The sequence below is a fragment of the Gossypium arboreum genome, chromosome 2 (assembly GCF_025698485.1).
Source record: "Gossypium arboreum isolate Shixiya-1 chromosome 2, ASM2569848v2, whole genome shotgun sequence".
NCBI lineage: Eukaryota > Viridiplantae > Streptophyta > Magnoliopsida > Malvales > Malvaceae > Gossypium > Gossypium arboreum.
Window position 1 is genome coordinate 29,750,638 of NC_069071.1, and position 14,958 is coordinate 29,765,595.

Consider the following 14,958-nt stretch of genomic DNA (forward strand, 5'->3'; position numbering starts at 1 on the left):
CTTGGAATTTCCAGGGATTTGCCAACAAAATATCTTCTCGTGTTCGAGAATACAGTAGGGAATATAAACCCGATATTGTTAGTCTCATTGAGACAAGAGTAAGTGGATACAAAGCATATAAAATCATTGCCAGTTTGGGTTTTCAGAATTCACATAGAGTAGAGGCTATGGTTATTCGGGGGGTATCTAGATTGGCTGTAAAGATGATATTTCAGTTGAGGTAATTCATAATCACCCTTAATTTATTATTGTTCAAATTTTAAAGAGAGATCATCCTAGGCTGTTAGTATTGTTTTTTTTATAGGAGTCTTGGCAAAAAAAAATGAGGAAACTTTGAGAGGGTCTTAGTATGGTTATATCGCCTAGAAGAGTGCATCGGGCTGCTATAAGTAATTCTAATGCTTTACTTTCATCTAGAAATAAAAGAGGGGTAAAAGAGATGGAATTGGAGTTCTCTTTTTGGAGATTTTCTTGACGTGAATAATTTCCAAGATTTAGTATTTAAGTTTACTGAGAATATAAAGGAATGGAATAAATTTGTTTACAGTAATATTAGCACCCACAAGTGGCAATTGATGAAGAAACTTGTGAAGATTCAGAAGGAAATGGATAGATTGGGTTCCAACGCCTTAAGCCAGCTTGAATTAAAAGTTAGGGAAAAGTTGAAAAAGATTTTACACCATGACGAGCTGCTTTGGAAGTAGAAAGCTCGTTGTGATTGGTTGTAGTTTAGGGACTAAAATACTAAATTATTTCATTATAGCACGATTCAGAGGAGGAAACATAACCAGATTTCTACCCTAAAAAATTATAGAGGTGAATGGATTTATGACGAGGAGAAACTTTGATTTAAGGCTCTTGATTTCTTTTAGAATTTGTATAGTGGCCAACATGTTAACTTGTTAAAGCTCGCTACTAACTCTTTTCCTAATCTTGATTAAAGAGGTCCCAATGGAAGGAATTAGGGATATTTTTTTTGATATGGTGCCTTTGAAAGCCTAAGGAGTAATGGTTTTCATGCTCTCTTTTCCAAAGTTAGTGAGATCAAATTGGGGGAGCCATATGTGATTGGGTCTAGAAAGTCTTTTGATAAGTGCTAAAAGTAATATATTTTAATCTCATTCTTAATACGTTTTTGGGTGATTATTCAATGTTAATTGTGAATTTTATGCTCTCAGTCCTTTAAATTTATGTTCTTATGCTCAATAGAGCATTTGGGAGCAAAATGAGTGAAAATCGAAAAATCAGAGTAAACTATAGGAGCCACAAGGCTTGACCCATTCCACACAGCTGTGCATGTGAAAGGTCATGTCGATTGAGCAAATTTTCACTTTAAACAGTAGCAAAACATGATTTTTAGGTTTTTCGGGCATTCTAAAACATATATATGACAAAAATAATAAGATAGGAGTGAGCCGTTGTAGAATATTAAAGAAAACAACTCAAAAAACACCATTCTGAAGCAGATTTTGGTCAAGATTGAAGATTTCCAGTTGATTTCTTAGGAGATTATCATGAGTTTCTTTATTTCTTTCAGTTATACTATATTTAGGATGTTTTTATTCTTAAGCATGAACTAATTTTATAAATACTTAGGGGAGATGATCCCTATGATGAATTATGTCTTTTGATTTTTTTTTTACCCAATAAATACTTAGATCTTGTTCTCAGTTATGTGTGCTTAATTCTTGATTTGATATTTCTAGATTATTGATCCATGTTTGATATGCTTAAATCAAAGGAGGAATAGACTTTGTTTAAGAGTAGATCTTACGTAATTAAGTGGAGTTGCATGCAATCTTAGAAATAGGACGACATAAATCCTAGAAATAGGGGAATCTATAGCACGACTTAATGCGATAATATGGGTTTTAATTAGAAAGAAATTTCAATTAATCAACCTAGTGTCAATTGCTCTTACTCTCGAAAGAGATATTACCATAATTTAGGGATTTCTACAGATCAAAATACTAAGTAAAGAATTAGCGTAATTTAGATTGATAGTGACAAATGAAATCTAGGTGCATTCTTTCCTAGGTATTATTTTGCTTCTTGATTGTTACTCGATTATTTTCGTGTTTTGTTATTTGTCATGTTCATCAATTAATTAATCTAGTTAATTTTAGTTTTTCATCAATCATTAGATTTATTCGGTTAAATAATAAACAATAGTAATTGTAAGTACTTTTTGTCTTCATGGGAACAATATCTTTGCTTATTGTAGTTATACTATTAATTGATAGGTGCACTTGCCATAGTAAAAAATTTAGTTAGTTTCATGATGCATCATCTTTATTGGTCGATCTATATACTAGGAACTCAATAACACCTTGGTCATTCTGGTCCTTAAGATTCCAAATCCTGAAAGTTTTGCACATTTTCGCCCTATCAGTTTTTGTTTGGTTTTTTATAAATTTGTCATGAAATTTATTGCTAACTGTTTTAAAGTGATTTTCCTAAAATTATTGGATAGGAGCAGGCTGGCTTCATTACTGAGAGGAATATCATGGATAACATCATTCTGGTTTAGGAAGTAATACATTCCATGATGAGTAAGCATAAGATAAAAGATGGATAACAATCAAGATTGACTTGGAGAAGACTTATGATAGAGTTCATTGGGATTTTATTGAAGCATCAATTTGAGCGGTAGGTATTCCTACATTCCTTAGGAAGGTTATTATGTAGACTACCGAATCTATGCAAATCTTGTGGAACGGAGTCTCGACTCAGAAATTCAATCTGATTAGGGGTATCAGACAAGGTTGTCCCTTATCACCTCATCATTTTGTCTTATGCATGGAATGTCTTGGTTAGTACATTCATACCTCAATCAATATAGATAAGTGGAAGTCCATTTGTCTATCTAGGACAAGACCTACACTCTTACATTTGTTTTTTGCAAATGACCTGGTGATTTTTGGCAAAGCTGACATGGAATAGTCGTCCTTAATCAGGAAGATTCTAGATAATTTCTGTGGTTTCTCCAGACATTGGTTTAACGCGAATAAGACGACAATCTATTTTTCAAAAGAGTTAATGAAGATTATGGAAGGATTTTATGTGATACTCTCGACTTTCGGAGGGTACATAATATAGAACCTTATCTAGAAGTTCCACTCTTTCATGAGATGATCACCAACAACTCTCTGAGATTTGTGGTAGAAAAGGTTAAAACTAGACTTCAGTGATGGAGCAAGGAAATTGTCTCTTGCTGGTAGAGTCACATTACCTAAATCGGTTTTCCTCATAATATCCAGCTATTTTATGCGGGCCATGATGACCCACAAGGTATATGTGAGGAGATTGAACGCACTTTTAGACAGTTCGTCTGGGGGAATTCTGGGGGTAATAGGAAGATGGCCCTTGTTAATTGGTAGTATATTTGTCAATCCAAGACATCTGAAGGGTTGGAGATTCAACAATTGAAAGATCAAAACACTTTTTTCATGTTAAAACTAAGGTATAACATTTTGACTAATGATTATGCTTTATGGGATCGAGTTCTCAAGTCTAAGAATATGGCTAGGGAAGGCTTACTCGCTAATATTAATCGAGGTTATTGTTCCTTTCTAAGAATATTATCTAGTTAGTAGGTAATGGTAATACCATAAAATTGTTGAAAGAAAATTAGATTCTTGGAATTGGAATTTTGTTAAATCATATCCCATCCTGAAACAACCTTGATGAAGAATGTCTTATTTGGGACATGATAACTGAAAAAGTGTCGTGGAATTTAAAACTATTCCATGTTTGGTTGCTGAATGAGGTGTTAAATTGGATTGTTAGCATTCCTCCCCTTAGTACTTATGTTGGAGTGGATAGAGTTACTTGGATAGGCACTTCAACTGGCTCTTTCACTATCAAAAGTGCGTATAAGATGATTTAAGGAAGCTCATGGAACTCGAAAGATGAAATTTAAAATATATCGTGGAAGTATCAAGGGCCTTAGAGGGTTTGTATGTTCCTTTAGTTGGCTTTCAAACAGCGATTACTTACGCAAGTGGAGAGATTAAAGCCTGGTATTGCAAACGGTGACCATTGTATGATCTTTGGAGCAGCTCCAAAGAAAGTTCTCCATGCCACTAGAGATTGTAGGGTAGCAAAAGAGGTTTGGTCACAGATTGTTCCAGTAGAAAAGCAAACCTAGTTTTTTTATCAAGAATTTACAAGAATGGCTCTAATCTAATTTGCATAATAACTGAAACTTCACTTTTGAGGAGGTCGCTTGGCCAACTCTCTTTGGACTTGTCATGTGGCGTATTTGGAAAAATAAGAATCTTTTTAATTTTCAAGGACTGTCATAAAGTGTAGAGGAGATCATCAAAACATCATACAAATGGGCAAAATAGTATTTATCCCTTCCAATAAGAAACCCTATTACGAGACAAAAGACGAGAATAGGGTCAAGTTTGATAGATGGATGTTTGAGACTAAGATCTGATGGTTTAATCAAAATAGATTCAGGCTATGTTGTTGCGGGGGGTATTAAGAAATTGCCACAGGGATTGGATTATTGGCTTTTGTCGACAGTTGGGGAAATGATGAATTCTTGATGCTAAGTTATGCGGTATTTTGGATGGTCTGTCACTATTGCAGGAAAAAACAAGGAAAAGAAGTATTGATTGAAACATACAACTTGGAGGCTATTAAAGCTATCCAAATTTTGAAGCCAGCATCTTTGAAATCGACGATAATCAGGTGCATTCACCACTTCTGAAAAATGTTGAAAGATAGGCAATTCAGTACATCTCTAAAGAAGATAATGAAGAAGCTAATCAAATGGCTAAAATAGCCTTTAATAGGGGAGAAAGGTTGCATTTGTTTACAAACAACCCTGTTGTATTAGTTTAAATTGGTTGTATTTGTTTTTTTTTACCAAAAAAAATGAGATACAGAGAAAAAAAAGTCTCTTTGCTTTCATCTAATGTTTGCTTTTTAGTGTTCCCTTTATTTGATAATTTTGTAACATGTTATCAACACGATTTGCTCAATAATAATTCGTCTTGTTGAAGGTAGAATAGTTCAGTCGTGTAACATCTTTTAGAAAAAGCAACTCCAAGGTAAAATACATGATTCTTGTAAATACATAAAACTGATATTTGGTTGTTACTTGTCCTTATTCTACATATTTTCATTTATTTTTTGGATGATTAATTAAATGTTCCAATTATTTTTATGTGAATATCATAAATATAATTGAAATACATGCTTAATAATTGCTCATCTTTATGTTTTAATTTCAAGTAACCTACACATCATTAATATGATATTAACAATGTTGGTAATTAAAGCATTATACACTATTAAAGAAATTAATCAAATGGTTTAAAAAATTAATTAATTAAATATATACTCATAGAATGAGAGCAACCTAACAAATTTGATACCGTTATATAATGAATTCATTACATTTGTAATGTAACAGCCCGATTTTGGGCTTAGTCGGAAAAGTGGTTTTGGAACCACTATTCTGAGGCCAGAGAAATTATGTTTAATATTATTTTATGTGTTATAGAATAATTATATGAGTGCATGAAAATTTTGGTGAATTAATTTTAGCGTTTGTGAGCATAATTACGAAAAATGACTAAATCGCATAAAGGGCAAAAGTTTTGTTTTACTACCCAAATGTGTTAAATAGCTAGAGAACTAAAATAGGAGGTCTTTAAAGAGAAAATAGGCCTTTAAGAAAGGCTTGGCCGGCCATAGAGACAAAGATGAGTAGAAAAGTCAAAATTAGTGAAGTTGGTGACTTGTTTTGACTAGTAATAAAATAAAATAAAGAGAAAGTGATATCTTCTTTTCACCTTCATTCTCTCCACCGAAAATACCAACAAAATGAGGGGACTATTTTGCAAAATAGATAAAAGTCTAGGGTCTTTCCATGAGAGAATTTATGTTGTTAGCCGAAATTTTATGGAAGAAAATGAATCTTGGTTGTGTAATAAACAATTTTCGTGAAAGAAGTTTGCATGAAAACACCTAAAAAGGGCTATTTTGTAAAGTTGTAAAATAAATTGTAAATGTGTGAAATAATTGAAATTTTGAGTTGCTATAGTTATAAAAAGAATTTGGCTAGGCTTGGTAAAGGAGGAAATTCGATAAAAATCGATTTACGAGCCTAGGGGCAAAATCACAATTTTGTGAAAGTTTGGGGCAAAATGGTCATTTTTCCAAAATATGGTTATAAAATGTATTGGTTAATATGACGATTAAAGTAGTGAATTTTATCATTTTAGATCAAGAAAATCGAGATTAGAGCTTAAATCGGAAAGTACGAGGTTATGGACTAAAAATGGAATAAATAGCCGTTTTAGACTCGAGGTAAGTTCGTATGATGATAATAATGCAAAATTTATGTTTGAATTGTAAAGTTTATTTATTATTACATAAATTGTATAATTGGTTATACGGACGTACCTGACGAGGATTTGACAAGTAAATTCCTATGAAAATGTTATTATGGTTTGTGATTGAAAACTACATTGATACGTTAATTCGATTGTGTTGAATTATATGTTTATGATGTTATGTATATGATAGAGGCATGTACCATGTGATATTTGATAATCCAAATATCCAGTATAAGTTATGAATGATTGAATATGCATATATTGAAAAGTTGATGGAACATGGTGATTTTATTGAATTGTATAAATTATGATAAGATGATATGAAATGAAACTTTATTCTATGATGAGTTTTATGAGATGTACTAGCTACCCTTCGAGCAAGCTCGATAGTGATGTGATAAATAAGGAAATCTCGTTTGAACCTTATGAATAGTTTAGGATACAAGTGACATGTCACTAGAAACTATGTGATTATGAGCCCATGTGAAAGTGTGATATGTGTTTATGTGAATCCAGGTGCTAGTCTTGTACGTCCTACCAGTGGCTAGGTAGCTCAGCATGTGTTGCGGGTACCTATCAGTTTGTGTGAGCAGTACTATGTAGCTAAGTCCTAACTGTCAGCTTGTGAGAGCAGGCCCGTGATTAGCTCGAGAGCGAGCAATATGTGATATGTGATATGAGGTAGCGTTGGCTACATATGAGGCACTTAGGTGCGAGATTCCATGTAAGACCATACTTGAGATATGGCGTTGGTATGAGACTTCTCCATGTATCTATTAATATTCCAAGTATTCAACAGGAAACCCTACGAATAATTCAATAGAGTATTAAAGTCATGAATATGCATTACTATGTCGAGAATTTGTATAGGTATGTACTCGAAACTCAAATGCTATAACGATCATGAAACGATGCATCTTTGGTAAGGATACAAATAAGTAAGTTATGCCTATGAGAATGAAATTGTGATGACCTTGTGATTATTGTTCTATGCTTATGATGTACAAATATGTATTTTTGCCATAATGGTTGAAATGGATTGTAAAGGTGTTATAAGCTTAGTTACCATTATTTTACACTAAACAGTTTTGGACAGCAGCAGTAGTATGACTTTGAAAATACACTAAAAATTGTGTAAATTGAGTTAGAGGTTGAATAAAATATTAAATTAAATATTAATGAGTCTAGTTTCATATAGAAGAAACAATGTAAGAAAAAGAGATTCATATTATGAAATATTTAAATTGTTGTGAGATAGCATCAGAACGATCTCGAAATCCCTTGTTTTGATTTGAGAAAATCATTGAAAATTGTAAAAAAAATAGTTGTGGGTTATAATTTATATGCTTAAAATTATTAATGAGTCTGTTTTCAAGATAAATATACGAGAACATCATCTGAGTCCCGTATTATGAGATAATTAATTTTAAGTGAAGAAGGGTTGGAACTGTCAGATAGTGTAAAAGGGGAAACTTTAAAGAATAAAATATACTTATTTGCTGGACCAAAAATTATGAAAATTTTATCGTAAAAAGGTATATGAGTCTAGTTTCAGGAAAAATTAGTGGATCTTAATTTGGAGTTTCGTACCTCCAGATATAAATAATTTAGTGACTATGACTCGAGAAAATAGTTTGACCTAAGCATAAGTAAAAGTGCAATTATGGTTGTTTTACCTGGAGGAGCAAGTTGATAAATGCTTATTATTTTTTAGCAAGTTGATAAATGCGTATTATTTTTCATACGGTATTACTAAGTTATAAAGCTTACTCCCTTCCTTTCCTTTTCTTTAGTGTTGTCAGGTTAGTTCGGGGTTGGAGATCGTCAGAGGCAGCATCACACTATCATGCCATCACCTTTGAAGTATTGACCTATATATGTTAAGCGTTTTCATGTGAGTGGCATGTATAGGGACTTATTTTTTATGTTAGCCGTTATTATGATTAGCCAAAGGTATTGGCTTACATTGAGTTACTTATTACTTATATATGGCCATGAGGTGTGGCTCATAGTGACTATGGTTTGTAAATCTATCCATCCATGCTAAATTCTAGTGCTTGTGATGCGATTGTGCTTGTAAGGCATGCATGATTGGTATTAAGACATATGTGTATGATGAATGTTTTATGAACAAATCTAAATGGTTATGATTATGAATTAAATGTGTAATATGGAAATAAAGATGTGAAGGATTAAGGGTAACTTAAAGGCTTGGAAAATAGCCTAAGTGTTGGCCACACGGGCAGAGACAAGGCCATGTGGGGGACACGGCCTTAGCACACGGGCGTGTGGCTTGGCCGTGTGGTTCGATTTATTCGCTGACATCATAGTCAGAGAGTTACATGGCCTGAGGGCACGGGTGTGTCGAAGGCACACGGACGTGTCCCTGTGTCCATCCGGGCGTATGACCTTGTGTCATGGAAAAATTTTCTAAGTTTTCCAAAACTTATAAGGTTCTCGGCTTAGTCCCTAACTACTTTCAATGCATGTTTAGGGCTTCATAGGCCCATGTAAGGGACATTATGTATGTGTATGAAAAGTTTGATACGAATGAAATTTTGTAGCCCGATTTTTGCATGTTTGTGAACAATTAAGTCCGTTAATGCCTCGTACCCTGTTCCGGTGTCGGACACGGGTAAGGGAGTTACATGTAATCTTTTTTTTTTGAATAAAAAAAGTTATCTAATAGTACCCATTCATGAAATCTTATATAAATAAAAAAATGATATATTTGCTACTTTAGATTTTATTTTATTTTTACTATTGATTAATTTTATAACTTAATGGTCATCATTGTTTTATATTCGACATCATTGTATCAAACCTTGTAAAACTTGAATTTGGTTGCCATTGATATATCGAACAAGAATTGTTTGTTATGGGTGTTAGATGTCACAATCCACCTAGACATTAAAGGTCTTGGAAATATAATTATGCAAGCTTCTCAGGCATTTAATAGGATAGAGCTTAAGCTATGATTTTCCTCTGTCATCATCTTCATAAAGATTTAAAAAATAATATTTAACTATAAAAGATCTAGTTGAATAGTGGAATAGTCCAAAAGAAAGATACGACCATCAGAAAAACGACAATTCTATAAAAAAAACTTGTTATGATTGGATGCACATGAGGTTGCAAGATTATGAAATAGTGAGTATGATTTTGTAATTTTTAAAATAATTTCTCAATTAAAATTATGTGGAGAAAAAAAATGATGAGAACTTATTGGAGAAAACTTTCTGAACTTTTCTTGCATCTAATGTGCTCATGTATCAACAATATCATAAAAGGGTTTTAAGAAATACTCCGAATAATCTCATGCCTTTTGGTGGTTGAGCAAAATAATGCTATTAATGAAAATTTATGAAAGTCTTCCTATTGTTTCTACTTAACTCCCATAAGTGAATGCAACAATACACTATAATAATAGAAATGAAAGAAATTGTGGTTGCGGTCGTGACCATGGTCATGGTTATGGACGTGGTCGAGGATATTATAATTACCGTTATTATGGTGGTAACAATTATTATTACTACCAAAAGAAAAATAAAAGAGAAGAGAAATAAAAAAAGATGATGGTCCAAGCAATCCTTCAAAAGACACTAAAAGTTTGTGCAATCGAAGTGGTATGAGTGGGCATTGGTCGCGTGCCTATCGTACGCCTAAACATTTTGTAAAGCTTTATCAAGCCTCTATATCAAAAGGAAATTGAAGCATATTGAAACAAATTTGGCTTACCAAAATGATAATGTACAAGCTACTTTTTCTTACAATGATGATTTTAAAGACCTTGCTAATATAACACATCTTGATATAGAGGATTTCTTTGAGGCTAGAAATCGAGAATTTTAAAAATATATAGTTAATGTCATATTTCTCTAACGATTTTATAGTTCTTTTTATTCATGTTTGTGTTACTTTAGTATACTTCTAGTATGTTTCATTATTTTTTTAGTATTTGCAATATCTCTTATTATATGTTTTCTTTTAATGAAGAATATGAATTTCCTTAGTTGAATCACAGATTAAGAATGAAGGCACATGTCTCGTAGACAATGCCACCAAACATACTATACTTAAAGATAGAAATTATTTTCTCATTTGATCGGAAATGATGAAAATTTTAGCACCATATATGGTAGTACAAAATCAATCGAAGGCTCCGGAAAAGCTACAATATTATTATCCCAAGGGATAAATTTTATTATAGACGATGCACTAGTTTCATCAAATTCTCAAAGAAATTATTAAGCTTTAAAGATAACTGTTGAAATGGATACCATATTGAGACTAAAAATGAGGAAAATATTGAGCATATGTAGATCACAAAAGTTGTATCTGAAAAGAAATGTGGAAAATTTATTTTCCTTGTCTTCAAGATTGTACTATATAATTATTAGTACATTTGATACACATGTTTTAGTAAACCAAAAGTTTACAGATCCAAATATATTTACTATTTGACATGACCGATTAGGCTATCCTAGGTTGTCTACAATGCAAAAAATAATTAAGAAATCACATGGTTATCTATTGAAAAAATAGAAGATTCTTCAATTTAATGAGTTCTCATGTGCTACTATTGTTTTCAAGGAAAATTCATTACAAGAGCATCACCAGTTAAGATTGGATAGAACCCCTTGCATTTTTGGAATGTATTCAAGGTGATTTATACAGACTCATTCATCCACCATGTAGACTATTTAGATACATCTACAAAACTGTCATGTGTGTGCTTATTGTCAACTCGTAACCTAAAGTTGACAAGATTACTTGAGCAAGTAATTAAATTCAGGGCACAATATTCAAATTATGCAATTAAGATAATTTGTTTTGATAATGTTGGTGAGTTTACATTTCAAGCTTTCAATGACTATTGTATTATATTGGAATAAAATTGAAAATCTTGTTGCTCATGTTCGTAAACAAAATGATTTAGTAGAATCATTTATTAAATGCCTCCAATTAATTGCTAGGTTGTCACTAATGAGAACAAAGCTTCTTGTTTTAGCATAGGGATGTGTTGTTTTACATACTGTAGCATTTACATGCATTATGCCAACAAGTTATCATAAATACTCCTCATTACAATTGGCCTTTGGTTAGGAGTAAAATATTTCTCGTCTTAGAATTTTTTTCTTGTGCAATATATATTCTAATTGGTCTACCACAACGAACAAAAATGGGTCCTTAAAAAAGGTTGGGAATATATGTTGGGTACGAATCCCCTTCTATAATTATCTTGAACCAATGACGCAAAATTTCTTTACAGCACAATTTGTTGATTATTATTTTGATGAAACAATGTTCTCAACATTAAGGGAAGAAAATAAACAGCTGGTAAAAGAAATTACATGGGATGATCAATTGTTATCTCATTTAGATCCTCAAACAAAACAATGTGAAGAGAAGTTGAAAGATGTTAAGTGACATTGTCATAAGGAGAAGTTCAAGACATGTTGTACTCTTTTTCTTTAACTAAAGTTTTGTCTCATTGAGTTTTCCTAGTAAAAGTTTTTAATGAGGCAATTTGCAATAGAAGATTGTGTACTTTTTTTTCTTCATCAAGTTTTCATCCCACATGATTTTTTCTTAATAAAGATTTTAATGAGCTACATTTTTCTCTAATGGGCATTTAAGGGGGAGTGTTACAAATCTATAAATGTAGATGTCCATACTTTAACCCTTTTTTTTTTCATTTATGAGATAAAACCTCCATTTATTTATGAAAATAAATATACAAGTTGCTTAATATATTTGTTAATGAAGCACTTAAGTAAGCTTCATTTGCTTAATATATTTGTATTGCATTGAATGATACGAGAAAGTTCTCTTTTGCTTTCATCTATTGCTTACTTTTTAGTGCTTTCACCTATATTTTATGCTTAAATTTATTCAAGCAATAACTCTATTTTAAAATTAGCATAATTTTTCTATCTAATATTTATGATTTAAATTCTAATTATTGTTAACGTGTAATTATCACAGCTTCCATTTTATTTCAATTTTTTAACTTAATTATTTTTAAATGTGAATTTAATAATATGATGAAAAATAAAGGTAATCCCGCAGTTCAAAAGTTTTTCCATATTCGCTTTTATATATATACATATATATATTAATTTTTTAATTTTACATACATTGCAATTGGTTTTACACATTTAATTTTAATAAACAAATAAATTGATTAAAAATGAATCAAGTATTAATAGTTAAATTTGGGTTTTACCCCAACTTCAAGATTGGGAAAAGATTGATTAAAAATGAATCAAGTATTAATAGTTAAATTTGGGTTTGACCCCAACTTCAAGATTGGGAAAAGATTGATTAAAAATGAATCGAGACAGTTGGGAAAAGATTAGATATTTAAGATTAATTATTTATTAATGATTTTATTATAAAACTTCATAAAAGATGGGAATTTTAGAATCCAAACAAAATTTTACTTTATTATGATATAAAATAAAAAAGATAATAGACCTTTCACAATTTCTTTTTAACTTGTAAATTACCTCTAAATATTGCTTATGTAAATTTAAAACCAAAATAACAATTTACAAATAATAAAATTGAATATGATTTGGATTATTTTTTATTTATTAAAATGCAACATATGAATTGTTTATTAATAAACTTTATATTATATTTATAATTACTACTTTTTTTACAAAATTCATATAAAATAGAAATTTAAATTAATTATTTCATTTATAAAAGTTTCTAAAGAAAAGAAACAAGTTGATTTCACACACACTTTTCTTAATTTAAGAATCATCATTAATTGAAATAATATTTTATCTCTCTTTATAATTATATTATTTAAATATGATTCAATATTTTCTATTCGAAAATTATTTCTTTAATGCTCTATTTTTTCTATATAATTTTAATTTATTATTGCTAACAAGATCTATTTTTCTCTGGTAATTTTTTTCATATATTATTTTATTGAATATACCTATAGGACACTTGTTAATCTCTACATTGTGTTTGTAGAGTCTAAAAACTTCAATACCAATCTATTAAATATTATTTCATAAGTTAATTTTAATGTATTTTTAGATTATAATTTAAACTATTTAATTCAAAAAATTATAAAATTAATAAAGATAAAACATCTTTATAATATTTTTTATTTTAAAAATTTATAATATTTTTCTAAATATTTGGACATGAGTTTGGTGGTTTTTCAACACTTATTAAATTCAGAAGATGCTGGAACTTGAAATGTTCTCATGCGAAGGTGAATGTAATTCTAAATTGACTAATGACACCAATCATTTCGCCTGTCATTTCTTGACTGATGAGTAAAAGAATATATATTATATTATATATTAAAGTGAGTTAATTGTACCATATATTCTTAAATTGTAAATATAATTCTAAATTGATCCCTTAACCTTAAAATATTATAATTCCTTCCATTATTGGAATCTTTAATTTAGCCATGAAATGACACTTAAACTCTTATGTCATATGATTTAAAACGAAAATTTAAAAAATTAAAATATTACCTCATAACTTTTAAAATTAAAAACTAAAAATAAAGTAAAAAATAGTGAATGATAATTTCTGTAAAAATTTAAAAATATCAAAATCAAGTTTTTTTTATAATATTTGTTTTACAATATTTTTCTTTAAATTTTCATTTTAAATTATATTATATAAGATATGGTATCTTATTTAACAGTTAAATTAATAATTTTAACAACAAAAAGACCTTATAAATATTACATCGATAATTAAATAATATAATTAAAATATTTTACAATTTTAGATTAATTATTCATTTTACATTAAATATCTTGAAAAATGAGAAGCAACAACAACAAAAATGAGTAGAAAATGAAGAAAAGAAAAGAAATGATAATAATATAATATAAAGTTGTGCAGTAAGACAATGTGAGGCATTTAAAAAAAAAGAACTTTTTAGAATTTTGTCAAAATTTAAAATTATTTTCACAAAATTATATTTTTAAAAATATTTTTATAATTTCAAAAAGTAAATGATGAATATCTTACATTTGTTTTAGAATTTTTAATAATTTTATAACTTTTTTGGATTTACTGTTAAAAATCTAATAGCACCAAAATTGATATTTTAGTTAAAGTTCAGGGACTAAATTAGCTATTAAGCCAATAAATTAATGTGTCATGTCTTCGGTCTTTTGTGATTTTGTAACTTCTAATAGTTGTATGTCCAAAATGAAAATTTAGTAATAATCGGGTGACTAGTGTTATAATTTACTCAAATATATTTGAGAAATAGTAACTTAACAGCCTACATTGATGTTCCTTAACAAGCTAATAGACGAGTAACTTAAATAATCAATTTCTGATAATTAAGTGATTAAATTTTAATTTTCATAATTAGATGACCAAATTGTAATTTTATTGATAGTTGAGTGATTATAGGTTTAATTTTTAATGTATATATTTTTATTTCTTAGTTGGGTCCTTGAAAAGGTGGATGGAATTTATTAAGGTTAATTAGCCCTTATTTGAAAAGGATGGATTAGGATTAATTTGTTATTTTTATGATTTAAGAATCTTTGGAGGGCCTAGTTTGAATTGAATAATTTAAATTGACATAAATAAAAAC